Below are 24,025 nucleotides of genomic sequence, written 5' to 3' on the forward strand. Positions count from 1 at the left end.
GAAGAATGCACATTCCATTATATCACCCCACCCCAACAAATATGGCACCTCGTAGCAACATCCAGACAAACCATGTTTGCAACAAGCAAGCCTAAGATTTGTCCTGTGCTGTCTTTTTCCAGTTCACGTAGATGTCCAACAGCCAATTCTGAGATGGGAATCAGTCTTTGTGCCGTTAACCTCTGCTTCAGTGGCGCAGCTAGCAGAGCTGTTGCCTCACAGCTCTAGTGGCCCAGGTTTGATCCTGGACTCTGGTGCTGTGTGTGGAGTTTGCACATTCTCCTTGTGACCATGCAGGTTTTCTCTGGGTACTCTGGTTTCCTCCCACGTCCCAAAGGGTGTACAGGTTGGCTGGTGAAGTGATCACTATAAATTGCTCTGTGTGTGCAGGTGAATGGTAGAAGCTTTAGTAGGAAGAATAAAGTACACTATTTTCTAAATGGAGAGAAAATTCAGAAATCAGAGGTGTAAAGGGACTTGTGAGTCCTGGTTCAAGATTCCTTTAAAAGGTTAACTCAGTTTGGGTCAGTAGTAAAGACGGCAAATGCAATGTTAGCATTCATTTCAAGAAGACTAGAACGTAAAAACAAGGACGTACTGCCGGGGTTTGCAAGGCATTGGTCCAACCGTGCTTGGAATATTGAGAACAATTTTGGGCCCTGTATCTAACGAAAGACATGTTGGCCCTGGAGAGGGTCCAGAGGAAGTTCACAAGAATGATCTCAGGAATGAAAGGTTTAACATACGAGGAGCATTTGATGGCTCTGGGCCTGTAATCGATGGAGTTCAAAAGGATGTTTGGGGGTGGGGGGGAATCTCATTGAAACCTACCGGATACCAAAAGAGTTGGATAGAGTGGACGTGGAGAGGATGGTTTCCATGAGCAGAGGAGTCTAGGGTCTGAGGGCACAGCCTCTGAATAAAGGGACGTCCCTTTAGAACTGAGATGAGGAGGAATTTCTTCAGCCAGAGGATGGCGAATCTGAATTCATTGCCACAGAGGGCTGTGGAGGCCAAGTCATTGGTGTTTTAAGGCAGAGATTGATAGGTTCTTGATTGGCAAGGGGTTTAAGGGTTATAGGGAGAAGCTGGGAGAATGGGGTAGAAAACAAAAATCAGCCATGATTGAATGGCAAAGCAGACTCAATGGGCTGAATGGCCTAATTCTGCTCCTACATCTTATGGCCCAAGAGGGGAGGCGTTGATGAGAATGGGAGCAGAATAAAACGGGATTATTGTAGAATTAGTGTAAATGGATGTTTGACAGTCAGCATGGACTTGATGGACCGAAGGGCTGGTTTCCATGCTGTACGACTCAAGACCACATCCTGCAGCATACCCAACTAGTTCCACCATTTTGTACTTAGGACAGATGTAACAGAAACCCATATCAACACATTGAGCTTAGTACCCACTTTGCTCCCCCTAAACCACATTTAAGTACCAACATATGACATCACCCAGCCCCCCTTCTTAACTTGCCCCACTTGCACTAGGATCTTTCCCCTTCCTTGCCGGCAGCAAGCACACCTGTAAACAACTCAACTCACTGCCTACTGGCATAGTGCCAGCAGGCAGCCTTGAACTGCTCTACAACAGAAATATTTATACAACAAACACCACTCAGTCCTGCCTCGCGTAACTCAGCACTCCTTACAAGTGTCCTTAAACTCTAATACTGCCAATTGGGAGCTGGACAATAAAGGAAATTACAGACTTTGTTGCTAGAAATAAGTCAAAGAGTAGATTTTTGGCAACTTTATAGAACATTAAGGAGAATAATAATGCGATTGAAGGCCAAGTAACCAAGCAGAAATTTCAGTGATCCTCGTTTGATCCTGACCTCAAATGCTGTCTGTGTGGAATTTGCACATTCCCCCCGTGAGCATCCCGCGGTTGCTCTGGTTTCCTCCCACATCCCAAAGAGGAGCCAAGATTTGCAGAGAAATGAGAGAAGTTCAGAGATAAAACACAAGGATCTTGCTGGTCTCTAATGCGCAGCCACCTCGGGGATGAACGTGAGCGAAACAAGTAGCAAACAAGGGAGACCTTCACACCATCTCGGGCACAAACACGGGTAAAAGTAACCATTTCCCAACCTTAAACAGAACATTGTTGGTCATCTTACAAGGGCAAACAACGACAATGACATAATTAGAAATAGTTTGGAGATAGACTGAACGCAATTCCGTGAGAATGACCTATACTCTAAACACAACTTGGGATTGCTCATCTCAATGGGTGAATTGGTGCATGAGGCAGTGATACCCAAGCTTTGTCTCTTTATAGAACACACAGCTGTGCACCACAACTCAGTAGTTGAAGTGCATGAATAAAATCAAAATTCATTTTCCCCATAAATGCCAGATCACCAACACTGGACATCTCTCGATGTTCTGACTGAGACTTATCAACAAGGACGAGGAATATTCCTTTCCGAACCTCCTCTCTAAATTTGCAAAGGCAAATCACCTGAATGAGAAATCTGGCAGCAAGGACTGGCACTCAGAAGAACCGACTGTTGGAAAATACTTGGGACCCAAAAGGAACAAATGGGCAAAGCTTAGGCTTCCTAATGATTCTCCAAAATGTGCTTCTTGTTAACACTTTTCCTCACCTCCCCACAAACATAACAAAGTTTCATGCATCTTGAAAGGCTCCCCAGTGTGGTTCTGAGTGCACGTGGAGTCAACCAAGGCAGCAGGAACAGTGTTCCAATGAGGGATAGCGTGAAAGTTACCTAGAGTACTTCATCAGGGGAGGGGCTGGTGCACAAAGTGGGATCGTTGTGACAACAAAACGATGCACATGAGTTTATCAAAGGAGCAAAAAAAAACAATGGCACTCACATCCTCCAAACTAGTTCAGCCACTCCATTCACTGGACTTCCCCTCTGCCGGGGTGTTCAGCTCATTAAGAAGTCACCAGATTCTCAGAGGCACCTGAAATGAGAAAACGATTGTAATCTTTCTACGATGTTCACTCGCGATTTTCCATCCAATTGTAGTCACTTTCATAGAATGTGCAATAAACGAGCCTCAGTACTGTGGCTAGGTAAGCCAATGAAAGGGTGTGGGTTCAAGTTGCATCCCAGGGACTTGAGCAAAGAATCTACATTACAACAGTCCTTTGGCGACAGAGCAAGTGTAATGTTAACCAGCATCAAGTCTGCTCTCCCAGCTGGACAAGTGGTCAATTCTTAATCAATGTCACTTAAACACACTGCTGTCCGAGAAATAAGTTGGTTGCTACGTTTACAATCATGACCATACTTCAAAGAATATTGTTTGCTGCAAGGCTCTTTGGGACATCTCAATTTTGCAAAAGATGCATATAGAAACTCGTTTTTATCTTTCATGCCAGGTAGTATCTGGCAAGACCAACAATCCCTGCAAACTGCCCATGTGCACATCAGGCCACACTGGATGAGGCTCCGTTATCTTGGTCTTGCCCTCTGAACAACCGGCATCAGTGCTTGTGTGTGGGTCACCAGCCTGCGTGTGAGGGCACCAGTGGACAGAACACTCCCATGGAATCAAAGCCCAGGAAAAAGACGCTCCGAGAAGGAAGAGAAACACTGGCAGCCCAAAGCAGATGCAACACTCAATCACACACAAATCCATCATGTGTCTGCCCAGGTACAGAATTTCAAATGGATCAAATAACATCTGATGCACCTCAAGAGTAAAGATGTCCAGATAGAACACAGAATATAGGAACAGGCCCTTCGGCCCACAATGTCTGTGCTGAACATGATGCCAAATTAAACACCAATCAACAAGAAAGGCTACACACATCACTGTGCACAAAATGAAAACTTTGAAACCAACACACAGTCAGCAGTCCAATAGGATCATCGTAGTGAGGGGCTAAAGATTTGTATTCTAATTTTTGTTGATTTGCCTTACTGCATTTGTTCTGGTGCAAGTGAGAGAGAAGTACCATAGAACAGCACAGCACAATACAGGCCCTTTGGCCCACCATGTTGTGCCGACCTTTAAACCACGCCTAAGACTATCTAACCCCTTGCTCCCACATATCCCTCCTATTTTAAATTTGTCCATATGCTTATCTAACAATCTCTTGTTAGATAATCTAACGAATTCCCCTCCTGAGTGAGGCTAGTCCCAGTTACCGGTATCCAGCTGGATTTCTGACTTGCTTTTCTAACCTAAAATGGACATTTTTATTACTGCAGTGTTAATATGAAGATGGTATTAGGCCAGCTTGTGTGGGCCATGCATTTTACCCAGTTCCTGTTCCCTTCAGAAAATCCAACTGACAGATTTAAGGAGACAGTGGATTTACACTGCAGAGTTATGGAGAAGTTTACATTTCTCACCAGGGAATAACCTGTTGGCATTTGTTACAAAGTAAGTTGAGACATTTTGAGATTGTAAAAGGTGCTATAGAAATGCAAGGCTTTCTTTCCAGCACTGAATTCTGGAGCAAGCCTTTGCTTAGTGATGGAAAAGTCAACCTATTGGCCAGCCAAGGCACAGATAACCTTGAACAAGTGGATAACCGTGAACAAGACCTACTTCCTATTGTGCTCACAGCTCACTGGAACACACAATGTTCTGCGCATTCTGTACTTGAGCTGGCATAGTCTCCCACCAATTGCAAGCTGCTCTCAACACCTTACCTTGCATGTTTATCCAAATTTATTCCTTCACATTTAATGCTTTTGCTCAGAGAAATCTCGTAGAATGGGTTACCGAGAAACAATGCATGAGAACTGGATTAAAATCAATCAGAATACAGACCAAACGAGGAGATTTAGAAGTGGGGACAGTGACTAATAAAGGGAATTAGATTAATTTATTTGCAGGACTAACACCAGTGGAAATCAGGACTGAGAAGGAAGAGGAAAGATTTCCAGTATATAGCTGTACTAGGGAGTGGTAGGACAGAGACTGGTGGGCGATAGTTGGAAACAGACAGGATGGGAATGATGGGCACTTGGAACCAGATGGGGGAGAGAGAAGAGGATGAGAAAGGTGAACAAAGGGAGAAGAAAACTAGATGGACACATGAGTGTGTGTGGGAGGAGAACACCAAAGGTGTGGGTTACCCAAAACTGGAAAACTCAGTGTTCATACCATTGGGTTGCAAGCTACCCAAGCGGAATAAGAGATTTTATTCTTCCAATTTGTGCTTGGCCTCTCCATAGCAATTGAGAAGGCCAAGGACAGCCATACACGTCCATGTGGGAGTGGGAAGGAGGGTTAAAGTGACATGCTATCGGAAGCTCAAGATGCTTTTGCAGATAGAGCGTGGGTGCTTTGCAAAACAGTCAACTATTCTTTGCTTGGTTTCTCCAATGTAGAGCAGATTATCAGGACTGGAACTGAACTTTTTTTCTGCAGCCGCATCAGTGTGCAGCTTAGAACATTGCCATGGATAACCCTGCAGATATGAAAAACTTGACAGTTTCTTTTACTGCAAAATCATATCACACTCAAAAAGGATTAACCTTTGACCTTAGTGTGACAGTAAGAGCAAAGTCAGCATTAATAGCTCTGATCCCGAAAAGAATGAAAATAGTTAGTCTGGGTTCCCCTTCATAATTCCTGGAAGGAGGGGGCTTATGATGGACCAAACCCAACAGTCAAACAATTTAACTGCACTCAGTGAGTAAACTTTAGCAATAGTCTAACACAGTTACCCGATGGAGATAAGTGCACAAAAATAAAAAAAAGCAACACAAAGGATTATAACCCAATTCTAACTGCTATGTTAACTTCCTTGGTCCCAACCTCAGTTCAACTCATTCCTCCCCCACCTTCACTGCTACTGAAAACTAACTAGGGTTAAGGGCTAATGGCATTGTTACAGGCCAACTTAAAACAGAAGATGTAGTGGAAGGGCGGATACTCCATTTGACCAAATATTAATTTTGCATTTCGTACCCAAATAATACAAAATTATCTAAGTTCCAGACAACTGACTCTACCCACCAGACTTCGGATGTTTCAACTTTTCCTCCTCTCACTTTCAAAGGTAAAGGTTGGTGCTCTCCAAAATCCTAAAGCACCTTCAATCTTGGGTAATCTGTAGCAACACACAAAGCACCGGAGGAACTCAGCAGGTCAGATAGAAACTATGGAGGGGAATGGACAGTCGGGTTGTTTCGGGTTGAGACCTTTCGTCTGGACTGAAAGAGGGGAGATAGCCGGTATAAAAAGGTGCAGGGAGGGGGTGGAGCAAGAGCTGGCAGGTGATAGGTGGATCCAGGTGAGGGGGGGCAGGGAATGATAGGCAGATGAGGGAGGGGGGAAGAGTTGGAATGATGTCAGAAGCTGGAAGGTGACAGGTGGAAGTGACAAAGGGCTGAAAAAGATAGAATCTGATAGGAGAGGAAGGTGGAGCATGGAAAGGGAGGGAGGTGGTGAGGGGAACTGGTGGGAGGAGTGTGTGTGGGTGATGGGCAGATGGAGAAGGATGGGGGAGGGAAAAGTGATAGGGGCCAGGTGGATCAGGAGAGAGGAAAAAAAATAAAAAGGGACAGAAGGGGAGTGGTTACCGTAAGTCTGAGAATTTAATGTTCATGCCGTCAGGTTGGAGACTACTCAGGCGGAATACAAGGTACTGCTCCTCTAGTTTGCATTTGGCCTCGAATTGGCCATGGACAGACATGTCGGTATGGGAATGGGAAGGAGAATCAAATTGGACAGCCACCAGGAGATCCGAGCAGCCACGGCTGATGAAGCAAAAGGTACTCTGCAACGCTGTGCTTGGGCCTCCAACTCTGGGTCCTCAAACCAAGACCACAGCAAGTCTAGTCAACCCTGCCCAGCAAGGCCAATCGACTGTGAATCAATATTCTGCTATTCTCTGCAAAGCAGGACATTCATCTTGGCCCATTTCCTGCAGTCAATCCATTCAAAAGAAAACACCAGTTAGAAGGGCGGGTGGCATTGATAAAATGTTCAACAGGTACAAAACATCCTGTTGAGAAGAAAATCACTGACCAACACTTACCTCGACAATGTTCTATTGAAAGCTACTAAAATATGCTTTCTTCAGCGAAGAAAGGGGAATAGAGTGTGTGCTTTTTGTGAGGGGGGGGGGTAGGAAGGAGGAGAGAAATTGATGGATAGCAAAGATTGGGGAGCAGAAAGAAAGTCGAAAAGGATAAGAAATTTCACTTCCAAGTTAGGTCAAACACGCCCAGCTGTGCAAGTTGAAACTCTGCATACAGAAAGCAGAGTTCCTTTTCTACTTGCAGAAGGCCCAGCAAACTCCCTCCACCTTCCCAGATATTGTTCTCCCTTTACACTCTTGTGAACAGAGCATCAAACCAAGGTGGAAGAAAAGCTTCTACATAAATGGGAAGAACTACTGAACTTTCATACAAAGGAAATCACTCAGAGCTTGTCACACGGCCCAGTCTACACCTTCTACTCTCAGACTATCGAGGAATTCAATATTTTGTTGTAGATCCAGTAAAGGAACCAAGCAAAAAAAAGGCACACAATGCCAACACCGTAGCTCGTGATCCATACCTCCGTGCCCATCCTCTCTTGGTTTGGAGGACAGCGACACTGGACTGAGCTTCGAGGCACAAAATATCTCTCAGAAATAAACCTCCAAAGATTAAACAGATGTCTCTATTGCAAAGAGAACTTATACTTTAAAAAACACTTCACAATTTTAATGTCCCAAAGAGTTTCACATCCTATTTTTACTTATCACACTGTGAAAAGAAAGATCTCGCAAACAGCAACAAGATAATGGCCTGTTAATCTCATCAAAATAGATTATCTTGGTTGAGAGATTAAAATTGTGGGCATAAAGGTTGATCAGCAAATTCATTCTCAGCTTCGGCTCATTCTCAAAGCTCAAGAGATTTACAGATTCTGCTGAGCTGGTGCCGTTGGGCACCAAGATGAGCCTTAATGAGGCAGTGTGGCACAGCTGATAGAGCTACCGAGCACAGCAACCCAGGTTCAATCCTGACCTCAGGTGCCATCTATGTGGAGTTTGCACGTTCTCCCTGTGACTGCATGGGTTTCTTTCGGGTGCTCCAGTTTCCTCCCACATCTCCAAAATATAGCGGTTGGTAGGTTAAATATCCATTGTAAATTGCCCTTGGTGTATAGACGAGTGGTGGAACCTGGAGAACGTGGGGAGAAAATAGGTTACGGTAGCATTAGTGTAAAAATGGGTAGCTAATAGTTGGCATAGACTTAGCAGGCCGAAGGGAGTGTTCCGCACTGTATGACCCTACGATGGTGGAGGACATGTACTGCAACCATGATTTGATTGCAAGTCCCATTGGCACATCATCCCAAGCCCAATCTCGACTCTCATGAGTCATGAACTCTTATTTTAAGCGCCACAGAGCTGCTGATGGGGATTCCCTTCCCGGTCTGATTGGCCAGCAGATGGGGTGCGGCAATTCAAAACTAGCCCAGAGTCACCTCGTCCTAGAGACCCCATCCAAGGGCTGGAGCTTGATAGATGAAAGAGGAGGTAAATAAATCAGTGCATCACACTAAGAGGCCGGAAGTTATGGCCAAACAGCTTTCTGTGGCCCATGAAACTTGTAGTCCTGCTCACAAGATATTGTCTTCAGTCAGGAAGAACTGGAGGGCAGATTTAACATGCCCTTCATTCACAGTTTGGAGGAAGTCACCCAGCTTTTCAAACTAATTATCATATCACAATTGGCTACACAAACTGGATTTGCCAATAAAATACTCAAAGCCACTGCCCAAACCCTACCCTGAGAGCAAAATGCAGCCAGCAATGGTTAAAGATTAAAGGCTTGTTTATTGAAATCACATGGTTACACCTGATCTAAGGAGTCCAATTACCCACTACAGGAATAATTACACTAAAGCACACCAGTTGCTCTCACATACATTCTTGAACTAATACCACTATCACAATGCAAAGCTCAACTTTAAGAATGTTCCATAGAAAGATGAGACTGATCTAGGTCTAGCACCCCGAAAAATATCTGCACTCCCCACCCAGTCAGAAATATAGCCCAAAACTGGGAGCAGATCAAAGTGACACCACAGGGTTATTGTTATAATTACCCATTATGTTATTACCCCATTAGAGACTCACAAGGACCCACACTGGCCAAGTGAACCTGCAGCAAGTGCGCACTGCAAGGCAACATAGAGGGCTTGAGTCGGTGCTGATGTGTACGCCAGCCAGGAGGTTCAGGGACTGAATCCCTTATCTAGGTGGACAGTGCATGGCCCCTTTGGGAGAACGCTGCACGTCAGCCATGTTCAGAAAAATGAGAAAGATTTGACAGCACAACGCAAGGGAGGACCATGTTCCATCAAACACCACCATTAAAGCAAAAAGTACATTGACAACTCATTTGCTGCTTGTGAGATCTTGCTGTGCACTAATTAGCTGCCACAAATTTGTTTGGTGTAGGCATAGTTGTAGACTATTGCAAACCCCACCCCACCCCCTCCTCAAGACATTCAGAGATGTCAAATAAGGCAGATATGGATGCACATTCTCACCAACCCTGGCAGCAAGACATATTGCTGAGGCACAGGTAGCCTCATCTTCATTGTAGTGATAGTGAGAAAAGAGCCATCTTGTCTGGTTGCAACACTGAAGGCAAAGGATTAAACAACTCCAATCTATTGATTAAAGATGCATGCCATGTGCCAAACCACAAAGGCACTGCCTTGCCCTGCAAGGCATGAAACAGGCCACAATTGCTCGGGGGCATCTTGTACCTGCACATGGATTTGAAATACTTTGCTTCCAACATCTCCCAATCCAATCTCCCTCTCTCGCTTTAGGTGAAAATTTTGTCAACACCACACTAAATTACTTCACAACCACACTCTAACTCACCCAAACATCATCCACTCTACTGCCAATCACATCTGTTCATTCATCACTCCAGGAATCCACACGGCTCTCTGCTGATGGAACAATTACACTTCCACAAGTCCTACTAGTGCTTGGGTCACCCAACAACCTCCACCACAGCCCTTTTGGCTCTTATCACACCACTGGATGCAGCCATTGGTAAAAACCCACAACAACACCCTCCCTGAACCACCCCCATCCTCTCCCCTTTACTAAAGAGCAATGCTTCCATTTCCCACAATTATAATTCAATGCTGGTCCTCTGGACACCCCATCGGTTTTCTCCATTTAAAGTAGAACATCTAACCACATAGTATGCAGTCATAGTGAGATACACACAGACCATCAAGCACCTTTTTTTTTACAGCAATCCTACCCTAACCCATTTTATTCTCCCCACATTCTCAACAACTCCCACCAGACTCCACCACTTACCTCCACACTCTGTAACTGATTCCCTCTCTCACACCAATCAACATCTCCCAGATTCTACCACTCACCTAAACACTGACAGCAGCCAATTAACCTACCAACCCACGTCTTTGTGACGTGGGAGAAAACAGGAGCACCTGGGGGAAACCCACACGGTCACAGGGAGAATGTGCAAACTCCACACACACACACAATACCCAGGGTTAGGGTTGAACCCAGGTCTCTGGAGCTGTGAGGCAGCTGCGCCACTAGACCACCCCATAGCAATCATGCAAACTCAATCAATGCACTGATTTTGTCTTCCCGTGTTAAAAAGAGCCGCACCAACCCAGTAGCACGTGGGCTTGGTCCCTGCGTCCAAGCACAGATAAGCCTTTATGTCTTACCCTGTTGGGATGGATGAAGAGTTGCAAAAAGAAGAAAGATATTTTAAAAAATCAGTCAGGGTGCTTCTTGTCTGGAGGTGCACCCACCTGGATATTTGGCCAAGGTTAGTATGGAGCCTGCTTCCTGCCATTGGAGAACCAAGGCAGAAGCAGCACCTGTGGAATCCTTCCACTCCTGAGCCAACATTTATGGGCAATGGAGAAATGTCAATTACAGGGGTATCAGTGAAGTGAGGGGTTTGCTCACAATTTATCTTCAGCAGTAATTTACAGAAGGCCCGCTCCTCAACGAAGCAAACAAAACATGCCACGGAAATCCAGCACCGATCTCCAGAAAACAAGTACATGGTGAAATAATCTGCTGGGAAGGGCCACATTTCGTCTTCACAATCAAAAGTACGAACTGGTGGGATCCGTCTCTCTCACGCCCACTCAAATTCTCCCAAACTTAAAAGCTAGCAGGAAGGGAAAAAAGTCCCTGATCCCAAAATTAGTTTCGACAAAAAAAATGAAAACGTTTTGTAGTGAACTTTGCGCCCAGTTCATGTGCGTTTAATAACAGGGAACTGGGCAGAAAGGCGCGCTCTGTTGTGATTTGAACCAAACGGTTAGTTCTGGAGGAGGGGTTCGGATTTTACAACTAAAATTCAGAGATTTTCCCCCACCCCTCCCCCAATGCTGTTGGCTGCATTTCCCCTTTCGGTTTCACGGTCTCTTCCCTATCCACCCATTGACCCAGCCCCGGGCTCTCGGTGCTGCATTTTCTACTGCCTTTGTTCCTCTCTTCGGAAGGGGTGGGGGAAGAGGAGGGAGGGAGGTGGAAAGACAGATAGGGGAGCACGGAAAGGCCACAAGCCGGAAGAAAGGCCTGCTGCAACTCAACTTAACAAAAGTGGCGCACTTCAGCCCAGCGTGTACAATCTCTCAATGTGTTTGAGGGGGGCGGGGGAAGAGAGATTTTGTTTCAAATGGCAGAAAAATAACAAACAACGGGTTCTTGCAAAATTTTAAAAAACGCACCCGTCGTCACACACAAAAAATAAAAACTGAAAACCCACCCACGGCGCAAGGGATCGAAAGCAACAATTCTATAGAGAGAGAGAGAGAGAGAGAGAGAGAGACAAGCGACGGTCCACGTGTTTGCAGCGACCAGCCCGAAACTTACAAGCCGCGAAACTTACAATGTCCGAACGTTCTACAATGTAACGCGGGGCGGTAACAATGTATCGAGTGCAGCAACTTCGGGCACCGCAGCGTTCCCGTTCCCTCGCCGGGAATCACCCCTTTCCTATCCAAAAAGGAGGACAAGTAAAAAAAAGGAAGGGGAGGGGGTATCCTCACCGTTAATACTCCGCCGTCCCTTTTTTCAAAAAAAAAACCTCTTGTTTCAGGACTTCCTTCTGTCTTTCTCCAGATTTTTGTTGGGTTTGCAGGAATAAAGTATGTTACAAAAACAACAAAAAAAAGGGATTAAAAACTGAAGATACATGGAAATAGACAGAGATTCTGGCTGCAAACAGTAAAGAGAGGGAGGGAGGAGGGGTATAACGCAGTGATGTCATGGGCTTGCCAATCAGTATGCAAAAATCCAATCGGTTCCCATTTAATTTCATGGTTCAAGATACGAGGCTTCCCGACCTCAAGCCACGGCACTGGAAGGGTTCTGAGTAGCTATTGCTCTTAAAATAAAATCAGAGCAAAGCCAGAAACTCTTAACTTCGTTTAAGGAATGTTAAATTAGTTACCGCCAGATCCAATATATATAAATAAATACACAAAAGTTGGTTTTGTAGTTCTAGTGGGAATTTCGTACAGCATCTCCCTTGAAAATGGATGGTTGAATTCAGAATAACTTGCCCGAATTCGTTTCTCAAAAACAAAACAACAAAGAAGTTGCTGCAATAAATGTGGCGAGGGTGGTTAAAGGCAATTATTCAAATTCGTTTAAAGTCATTCAGCGTCAGGGGAGAGTAGGAAACATTTTTTTTAATTTGTAAACTCCTCCTTACATTTGCGAATCTAAACTGAAAATCTCTCGTCCGCCCAATGCTTTATACTGGGCGCCGCTTGAGAGGTAGGGAAGAACTGGTTGAGAAGTCCCGCTGACATCTTTAGGCACCTCAGTTCCTCCACCCTCGTTAAATGATGCATTTTAATTCTTGTTTTGCTGTAGAATTGTTCTCTAAAACACCACAGAGACAAGAGACTCGCTTTGCTACAGATGGTGTCCGACAGAAATCTAGAGAAATGCTACCGGCATTGAGCAACTAACACTTAAAAGAATGTTTACAGCTCCCCCAGATTATAAACAAATGTGTTTTACAAGATGGAGCGCCCAAAAGAAACACACAATTCTTTTGAAAGAAACAGATAGGGCATGGGGCACAACAATATTTGGAAATACACAAAACATTAATATTAGAAGCAACTTTCTGCATTAAAAAGTCTTTTTAAAATACAGCATTTGAAATCTCTTTCCAGCTTGCAATAAATATAATGCAGTAACAAAGGACTATTTCACACAATCACATCAATGCAACAGTGAAAGAAAAAATAGTTTGCAATTTATTATTTTTAAACTGAGTTGATAAAATTAGAATGATTTCAACACTACAAAAAAAAGTTTCAAGCAATTTCACATAAATTTAGCTCCTTGTTCAGTCGGTAATTTACTAACCAAATGGAACTCAGAGCACTCAATACTGACTGCCTCAACGAATATAATGTTCGTGAGTTCTTTATTTCATACAGGGATTAACAGAGTTGAATTATTCTGTGCTAATTTGAGTTTGAGTTTAAGACTGAAGGGTGATCCATAACAAGCGTTTAAGATAATAAAAGAATCAAATAGGAGAAATGAACTGAAAACATTTCTTCTGGAGAGGGATTCCAGAACAAAGAGCCATGGTCTTAAATCCTGAGCCAGCAATGAAATCTGGAAGGAATTTACTTGCCTCATAGTAGCTTTTTGTGTAAATCTAGAACCCCTTTCCACTACAAGGTTGGGTACAGTGGCGAGGATAAAGTCCAAAATGGTGGGTAAATAGCCAAATGGTAGATCAGTTAGCAACAAACAAGATGCTAGAGGAACTCAGCAGGTCAGACAGCATCTGTGGAGGGAAATAGGCAGTCAATGTTTCGGGTCAAGACACGTCTCCATGTAGATCAGTTATGATACAATTCAATGTCAAAACAGGTTTGGTAGGTTGATTGCCTGACTCCCATTAGCACACAGTCTGAGAGAATAGCATTTCATGATATGAATTCAAATATCATCAGCTGGACAAAATGACTGTAGCCAGCAGGAACATTTTATATTCATTGCTGGGATTACATTCACCTCCACCAAAAAAAGTCACCTGCTCCCAACCAGCTCCCTAAATCAGGGATGGGCCAGGACTCCACAAGGATATCTGGGCACCAAGAACGATTATGGTCATTTATAATTGGGGTGTATTGGAACCGATGAAATTGGCTCCTATTCCAGTCAAAACAACTCCCCACTATAAACCAGCACAGGACTACGGCTGCAGCTATGGTTCCCCGTATGAACATGGAGTTTAACATCAGGGGAAGAGAGCACTTGCATTTCTGATCTGATCAAAATTCCTCTGCTCAGTGCCAATTTCACCTCTACCTCACCAACAGACCACATATAATGAATCACAGTGAATGTTTCCAGGATTCTAACATAAACTAAGCAAGCTTCCCAAACCTGGTCTCCATTGGTGGAATTCCGAATAAAAAGGAATATTTTGAGGGTATAGATTCCCTGCACCCTCACTACTGTTCACTGGAAAATGACCGAGCTCATTTGACATGGGAGAGTCTGGTGCCATTCGTCTGGGATATTTTGACATTCTTGTCCCAAATATGAGGGTCAAACATCTAACCCAATGCACTTTCAGATTCAAGATGGATAATTCTGCCTCTGCTAGCTTGGGGAGGCAAGCAGGAAAAGTTCTACACTGAGATAAGCCACTCTGATGGGGAGAGAGGTGGTTTCGCCATATGGGTATCACACTGGATGTCAGAATTGAGTGCTGCAGCTCGCCATGACTAATTTGGAGACGGATTCAAATCCCAAGGAGATATGGATGCTACCGTCGAGCCAAATTTCACTCTACAGTAACTCTGGAACCACTTCCACCTCACTCTCCTGTAACCTAGTTTAAGATGGACACTCTCAAAGCCTCTCAGCTTTGGAAGTGATAATGTTCTCTAAAAAAAACATTTATCAATTGTTCAAATCTCATCTCACCTTCAGCATGCTTCATCAAAATCCCCAGTGATAATATCTTGGTCACCAAACTGTCTTTTTGGTGACAGTCTTTTTGGAGAGGGGGAAAAGCAGGCAGCAATAGGAATACAGCAATTCGAGGGCAGAAACAGCCAAATTTCTGCTACAGATACAGAAATTTGTACATGGTTTTCAGAGAGAAATTAACTGAGTTTAGCTGTGAAGCACAGTCCCTCAGAGTCAATCGACCTGCCAATATTCAGCTCACTTACTATACTGCCCACACCGTGTTTAAAGGAAGTCATTTTTTCCTTCGTAAAAGAGGACAAATTATTTCACAGTACAAGCTGGCATTACAAAAGCCCTGTAACCATACACTATGCTGTAGATAGTTTTGGTGTGCTCAGAATGTGTTGTTAGGGCCAAGATTTGCATCTCAAGCACCCAGTCTGACCAAAAGAACTTAAGAAATAGGAGTGGGCCATTCAGCCCTTTTGAGGCAAGGTCAAAGATCAGCCTTTCATCAGAATTATGGCTGATCTTCCACCCACGTAACATTTTCTTGTCCTGTTCCCATATTCCCTTAATATTCAAAAATCTATCGACCTCTCTTACATTAACTCGGTGACTTGAGTCTCTGGGTAGACGATTCCAAAGGTTCTCCACCCTCTAAGTGAAGAAATTTCTCTTTGTTTCAGTCTTTAATAGCATCCCCCTTATTCTGAGACCACAACCCCTGGTCCCCTCAGCCAGGGGGACACCTTCCTTGTATCCAGCCTGTTAAGTCCTCTTAAAGATTTTGTAGATGTCATTGAGTTCACCCCTCATCCTTCTAAACTCCAGAAAATACAGGCCTAGTCTATCAATTTCTCTCATTCAGTAAACCGGTCATCCCTGGAACAAGTCTAATAAATTTTTGCTGCATTCCCTTTTTGGAACTAAAACTTTACGCAATACTCCAGGTGCAGTCTCACCAAGGCCCTGGATAGTTGCAGCAAGACATCTTTTACTCCCTCACTGAAAACCAACATACCACCTGCCTTCCTTATCATTTGCTACGCCTGCAACTTGGCTTTCACTGACTTCCCTAGAACCCTTTGAACGTCAACATTTCCTAATCTGTCAACAAATTCTCTGCTTTTCTGCTTTGTGCGCCAAAGTGGACGATCTGACATTTTTCCACATTATATCCCATCTGCTATGTTCTCCCCCATTCACTTCACTTTCCCATATCCCTTGAAGCCTCTTTACTTCCTATGCTCAACTCGCAATCCACCTAGTTTTGCAGCATCAGCAAACTTGGAAACATGACACTTGATCCCCTCAGCCAAATAGTTAACAAAAACTGCGAATAGCTGGGGCCCTGTGGTATCCCACTCTGCCCATCCGAAAAATAAAAATCCATTTATTCCCACTTTGCTTTCTGTTTGATAACCAATTCTTAATCCACTTCAGTATATTAATCCCAATCCCATACACTCTAACCTTGTAGACCAACCGCCTTTGAGGAGCCTTATCAAAAGCTTTCTGAAAATCCAACTATACCACAACCACTGGTTCCCTCTGGTCTATTCTGCTATTTAAATCCTTAAAATGAACTCCTGTTAATTATTCAAAACATGATTCTGCTTCCATAAATCCATGCCAGTTTTGGTCAATCCTATTATTTTTTTCAAGGCGTTATGTTATTACACTGTGAACTTTCAGACAAGATTGAGCTTTATACATTACCCCAAGAACATGTTTCAACAGCTATGGATCAGTGACCATCTCAGACATCTTATGGTCCACAAGATGGCCACTGTGCTGAATTCTGGTCATATTTTTCTGTCCTCTGAATTGACACCAAGTGCCTCATTCGTTATCAATTAACTACAACCACAACCTATAATGTAGATTATGCTGTGTCCAAGGAAAAAGACCTTGTTGTAACTTGATGACACTTGGCTCTAAACTGCCCAATATATAATTGGGAATTTCTAAGGAATCTTTAGGGCCTGTGGAAGAAATTGAAATACTCTAGTATCATTTTCCATTCTCTTCAATGGTCCCCAAGGCTGTCAAATATGGAAAAAAAACGAGAGTTCCTTGATGTAGCAGTTGTAACAACAGTAGATCTGTCAACTTTTGTCACAATTACACCACAAAACTGACAGTAATCAAGATTTCCAAGCATGTGCAACTTAAATGCAAAATCCCCAAGTTATCAGTGACTTGTCCACAAGATATGCTGTTTTCCACTCTTTGCCTAGGCAATCAGTGAAGTGACAAAACCTACATATTTATTTCACAAGGTATCGAGATATTTTGCTTTGTTACACAAGATCTAAGCACATTTTGAAATAACATAATAAACTATAATTACTGCTTAGCAAACCCCTTGCCCTAAAAAAAATACAAATACTTTTAAATGGAGGGGCATTGTAATTTTTTTTTTACACAAATTATGTTTTGTAATTTATACATTTGCTTCTACTATAATCTTGTATGTTCTAATACTTTTCAGCATTGTAAAGGGTTTCCAGTATATCAGTCAAGAACATTGTCCTGCCAAGTTTGCCATCTGTGTGAATTTTTTTTTCCCCCATTTGATTGGCTGTTTAGCTAGCTTCACAGCAACTTAAGTGGCGATTGTAAGGGACTCTCAGCTTCTCCTCAAATGGACAGCAACCAATGTCAGGAAAGGGGAAAATCATGCTACAGAGACTGCTTGATCATTCTTCAAATCAGTGCCAAGTATCATCACCAACAAACCCAGGCCAACATCACATTAACGGAACAACAGATGCATTATCATTAAAATACTGGAGAACAAGTGTTTTGGTGGCATCAGGTCTGGAATCAGTGTTTCTGGGACTTATCTGCTTCACTCTGCATGCTAGCAGAATCACTAACATCACCCTCCCCAGCAGGGGCTTAGTTGTCCAAAGGGCTAACAGTCAGTCACCACAATCTCCACGCCACTGGATTCAGCTGCTTAAAAAAGGGAAAGAAATTTGTTCTCAGTTACCTTTCCCACCACCCCTGCCCCAACCCCATTGAAATTATTTAGTGACTGACATAGTTTAAAGAAGTACCCATTGCAATCCCTTGACATTACAGAGGGAGGGATGAAGTGAGGAATGATGGATGCCTCAAAGCGGCAGCATCCATCATTAAGGACGCTCGCCATTCGGGACATGCCCTCTTCGCGTTACTACCATCAGGGAGGAGATACAGGAACCTGAAGACCCAAACTCAACGTTTCAGGAACAGCTTCTTCCCCTCTGCCATCAGATTTCTGAACAGTCCATGAACCCAATCTCATTATTCCTCGCTTGCACTATTTATTTAATTCTGTAACTTATAATAATTTTTAAATGCCTTGCACTGTACTGCTGCCGCAAAACAACAAATTTCATGACATATGTCAGTGATAATAAACCTGATTCTACTTCTATTAACTGCACAGGTTGCCAGGCGCTGCCAGATGCAAGTACTGTAGATGGTTCTGCAACTTTCCATTCGTTAGACAACTGTTGGACAACGCGAGCATTGCATGTCTGAACTCCTGGGATATTGAAGTCAGCGGCACCAGGTTGTAAAATGACCCGACTGTCCTCCCATCAATAGCCATTTTTGTCATTAACAAACCAGGAAACTGCAGCTTACACACCCATCTCGTAATACTTAGGACCACACCAATGCACTTTATCAGCAGGGGATAATACTGAAATGTACTTACTGGCCATTGCATTTGCTTGCAATTCATGGCCAGCAAAATTCCACAATTCACAAACAAACTACATGAATGTATTTTGGTTCTGAGAGGGACATTATCCTGGGCATCACATTTCTAGATATCTTGGAAATGGTTTGAAGCTGGCCCTTAAATTTTCTACTTATAAAGCTTAATTACCACACTCCAGGTAACCAACAATTTTCTAGATCCTCACTGCATAGAACTGGAACATTAATAAAGTCTTGCAATAAAGAAGTCAACAATCCCCACACTCTCCTTCCTGAACCGGGAGCAGAGCAGAGCAGAGCAAGCAAGTCTGCGATCAGCTCATTTAGAAGGGATCTAGTGGCCATCTTACTAGTGTCACTTTATCCTGGAGCTAACGAGCAAAAGGGACTTTCGCTTTTCTCCCTCCTCTTCCCATACCCCACCTAACCCCACCCCCCACCCAAATCGAATGAGACCCAGCAACCAAGAACAGATTGCAAGTGGAAATTCCATTAACCCAGATTGTGGTTCAGCAGTACATTTGGAAAGATCAGCTATCACGTGCATTTTAGCTGCTCTAAAACGTTTCTTCTAAAAATAAAAATAGTTAAACCATGAATATACACCAAATGTAAAAGACAAAAACTCGAGGGTTGAGTTGACTCCCATTTTACCTTAATAGGACAAAATTAGAACACGAGAATATCAAAAAAGCAGGTTATTCAGCCACTCGTTTCTGCTCGACCATTAAGATTACACTGATCTATTCCACTAATTTCCAAAAACTCACTACCCCGGGTGAAAAAATTTCTTCCCATCTCTCTCCAGAATGGTCAACCCTTAATTTTTCTTGTTTTCTCCGCCTGTATGTGTACAACCAACACGAGATCTACTCCTTAAAACATTTGTACATTTCAAACTTGACAGAGATAACATAACTGGAGACCAGCCGAAAGACTTTAAATTTAATTTTTGGCTGTGTGAAGATGCGCCATGGGACATTTTACTACATAAAGTCTGGCTAACAAAGTTTGGAGCTGTTGCTCACTTTAGCCAGCACTGCACATACAGGATCATAACCATCTCACTTTGCCTCATGTGTCTCTTTCTGAGATTGAATGGCAAGGAATTAGGACAATCAGGGTTTGCAGCTGATCGATGTCAAGATTTTCTGCTTCTATCCTACTAAATTTTTGGTGATCTTGCTCAGCTGACAATGGATCTGCTCTCTGATATTTTTTTGACTGAGGACAAGTCTCACCATAGTACAATGTGCTTTTCATCTACAAATAAACACTTGGTTTATGTGTACAACTGCAGAAAGCTCAACCTTTTCTTTGTTTCACTGCCTCTGACATCCTGAGCACTGCATTCAGGATCCACATCTATGCCATCCAGAGATCTGTGCATGAGAGACAGGTCAAATGCAAGAATTTAACAAAAATCGATAAATGAATTTTTTTTTGATTGAGGGAGCTTTTGTTCTGGAGGGAAAAGACATTGGAAGCTCGACTACCCCCTTTTCCGTCCTTGTGAAAGGATGCTCCTCAGGAGCATGCGGACAACACATTTCATTTATGTGGCACCCTTAAGGTAGGAAAATACACCAAGATGCTTCACAACTGTAGAATTGTCAGGTATATGAATAGGAAAGGTTTAGAAGATTATGGGCCAAATAGGACTAGATTGGATGGGCATCTTGGTCGGCATGGACCAAAGGGCCTGTTTCCACACTATATGACTATCGAGATGCAGGCCCTCCTGGGTTAAGAATAACAGATTATGGGCAACCCCTACATAAGAACCAGTTCCCATAAGTTCAAAAATTCAACACATTTGTTCCTACAAATGTCAAAACTAGTTTCCTCTCTCCCTCCACTTTTAGTAATTGTTCTTTCTTGTCAGCCTTATGTAGTTTTGATGCCATTCATTACAATACTGTGGAGGTACAGTTACCATAGAGTGATTTTTGTGCATTTTCCAATTTATAGACAAAAATCAACTTATGGACTTCTGTAGAAATGGAACCAGTTACCAGGGGTCAGCCTATATCTGGACTTTCAGAAATGAAAGGGAACTTCCTAAATCTCAAGTTTACATAACCTTCAAAAATAATCCTGGTCCTACGTCAACAGTTTAAATAAAAAGGGGCAGCATAAGAGAGTAGAGGTCCCACTGACTGTCTCCATTGGGCTCAAAGTCAAGTTTATTGTCATATGCACAAGTACATGTGAACCAGCTCCCATAATATCATTAAATTCAAAAGTCAATGAAAAACGTATTTGCAGCCGTATCACAGGTACATAGCATTAGAGACAGAACATTCACAAGAAAAACATAAATTAAACACAAGTTATAAAAAAATTATACAAGAAAGAATGCAATTAGGACAAAAAAAAGTCTATTATAGTGTAAAGTGGTCATAGTGTTGGTATACTGAGGTAGTAATTAGTATTGTGCAGGTAATGGTGGAAAGGAAGTAGCTGTTCTTGAACGTAGTCATGTGGGACTTCAAGCTTCTGTACATATTGCAGTTTTGGGTACCATTCTTTAGCTGGGCTATCAAGGCCTTGGAGAGGTGACAGAGGTAACCTAATAAATAGTATAATGGTACCAAGGATGAGGAACTTCAGTTATGTGGAGACTGAAGAAACTGTTCTTTCAACAGAACAATTTAATGGTGGGGGCGGCGGGGGGGAAAGAGGAGGGCAGAGGCATTTAACAGAAATATTTAGAATCATGAAGGTTATGCTAAATGTGAAGAAACTGCTTCTTAGCGGCAGAACAGTTGGTACACAGATTTAAGGTGCAAGTTGTCCTTAGTGTATAAGTGAGTGGTAGAATCTGGGGGGAGTTGATGAGAATGCGGGGAAAATAATAATGGGATCAGACAAGATTATAGTAAACGGATGGTTGTTGGGACACCGCAGACTTGGTGGGCTGAAGGGCCTTTTCCACACTGTACGACTGTGTGAAATTGGTTTAAGAACCAGGAGCTACAAGAACATTCTTTTACTCAGCTAATTATGGCAATTTGGAATTCACTCCCTGAAAGGTGAAAGCAAATTTAATAGTAACTTTCAAAGGAGAACAGGATATATACTTGAAGGGAGTAAACTGTAGTGTTACAGGGATTGAGCAAAGAAATAAGACTAATTGGACTGCTCCTTCATAGGACCTGCACTAGCTTGTTAGGTCATAACATTCTGTATAGTGAAACATTTTGATCAAAAAACAAAAAGAGATGGGACAACAATCTTGGCCCTGCTCTCTAAGCCCACACAAGAAGGGTGACAATTAGTGATTGTTTTGGACATGGACAGGATTGAGGTGGAGATGGAGGGAGGCAGTGAAAGGAACAACCGAGAAAGAAAATTCTATTCAACTTGGAATATTGAACTCACTGGGAAAACACTGACTTTCTTAAGATTTTGTAGCTCACACAATGAACTGGAAAAGGGGCAAAGGGGAGAGTTAAGTTAATTAATTATAAATTAATTATTTGTGTAGCAATGTCCAAAATCAATCGATTTAACTCAATGATTGGAAAAAAAATTACAGACCCCATTTTAGAGCAGCTGACTGACCCTGCTGCTAAAAAGCACATCTTTCTCCATCCAAACTATCCGGTTTGCAGTCAGAATTTCCTCTTTGGCAAGGCCACATTGGAGTACTCCATACAGTTCCGGCTGTTAAAATGCAAAGAGTGCAAAAAAGTTTTGAGGATTTGATCAGGACTGGAGGGATTGAGTTACAAGGAGAGGCTGGATAGGCTAGGACTTTCTCCCCCCCCCCCCCCCCCCCAGAGTGTAGGAGGCTGAGGGGTGACCTTAGAGGTTTATAAAATCATGATGGGCAGAGGTAAGATGAATGGTCACAGTGTTTGCCCTCCAGGGTAAAGGAGCCCGAAACTAGAGGGCATAGGTTTAAAATGAGAGGGGAAAGATTTAAAAGGGATCTGAGAGACAACTTTTTCCCCCACACAGAGGATGGTGGGTATATGGAATGAGCTGCCAGGGGTGGTAGAGGTAAGTACATTTACAACATTTAAAAGCCATTCGGACAGGTACATGGATAGGAAACATTTGGAGGGATATGGGTCAAACACAGGTAAATAGAAAAAGCTCATTTAGACAACTTGGTCAGCATGGACAAGTTGGGCCAAAGGGCCTGCTTCCATGCTGCCTCCCTATTGTCATAGTTTTTTTCCTCCGGGTTAAGTAAATAGTTACCTTTGAATTGATGTTCACTAACCAGAAGCAGAAATAAAGTAAGAGACAAAACACCCCAGGTCCTCTTCAAGAGACTTTATCACCATCAAATTATTTTTCATATCTACTTGCTGCTTAATGGGCAAATATGGTATTCAATGCGCACAGAGCAATATCCCACAGACAGCATTGAGATGAATGATCTGATTGGTGGGGTTTCCCAGGACTCCCATCCATTCATACCACAGAACCTACCGATACACCTGGGGGGGGGGGGCAAGACAGGACCTCAATGCCACACCTCACCCAAAGAGACTGCACTAGAAGAGCTCTGCCTCAGTATTACACTGATCAGCCTAGATCAAGTCCTGCAATAGTTCACAAATCCAGGATCTCCTGCCTTCAAGGCATGAGAGAAGCCGCATGAGCCAAGTCAGACACTTTCCTCAGAGGTGCACAGTCAGTTTTCATACAGCACAAATTGCCTTCCAGGCACCGGTGCACAAGCAGGAGAAATTGTTCGCACGGTATACAAGGGGTGTTCCTGAAGCCAAGTTAGAACCTGACTTCGCTTCCGTTGTGGAAAACCACTTGCAGATTGAACAGTAATCAGTAACAAATTAAATGACTTATTAACTCATCGACCGCTTAACTGCACTGACTAATTCATTAACCGAGGCAGAGAGGCACAGCTAGTAGAGCTGCTGCCTCACAGCTCCAGCAGCCTGGGTTTGATCCTGACCTCGGGTGCTGTCTGTGTGGAGTTTGCACATTCTCCCTGGAGTGCTCCAGTTTCCTCCAACATCCCAAAAGATGTGTAGGTTGGTAGGTTAATTGCCAATTGCTCCAAGTGTGTAGGTGAGTGGTAGAATCGGTGGGGGTGGGGGGCATAATGTAGGGAGAATAAAATGGGTTAGGGTAGGATTAGTGTAAATGTATGCTTTATAGTTGGCACAGATTCAGTGAGCTGAAAGGACTGCTTCTGTACTGCATCTCCCTATGACTCTGTGATACCAGGCAGATTATCAAAGCTCTTCCAAATTTAACTGAGACCCAGTTGCCACTGTGGATAAAAGGAAAAATCAGAGCAGAGCAAACCAGCAGAGGGCATGTTTTGGTTTCTGGGTGCCTGTACTCTGCTTTCAATGCAAACCTCCCTGCTTTTTTTTGGAAGTGCACACACATCTGT

The 24,025-nt window shown here is 43.2% G+C and overlaps 1 long non-coding RNA gene across 2 annotated transcripts in view; it reads right to left on the reverse strand.

Annotated features, from left to right (window-relative positions):
* The window catches only part of LOC127571663 (uncharacterized), a 51,333-nt gene that overhangs the window by 11,016 nt on the left and 16,292 nt on the right, over positions 1-24,025 (reverse strand). For both annotated transcript variants that reach the window (XR_007956498.1, XR_007956499.1), the window contains exon 2: positions 2,850-2,942. This is a non-coding gene — a long non-coding RNA (uncharacterized LOC127571663). The remainder of the gene's footprint in view (positions 1-2,849; positions 2,943-24,025) is intronic.

The sequence above is a fragment of the Pristis pectinata genome, chromosome 6 (assembly GCF_009764475.1).
Source record: "Pristis pectinata isolate sPriPec2 chromosome 6, sPriPec2.1.pri, whole genome shotgun sequence".
NCBI lineage: Eukaryota > Metazoa > Chordata > Chondrichthyes > Rhinopristiformes > Pristidae > Pristis > Pristis pectinata.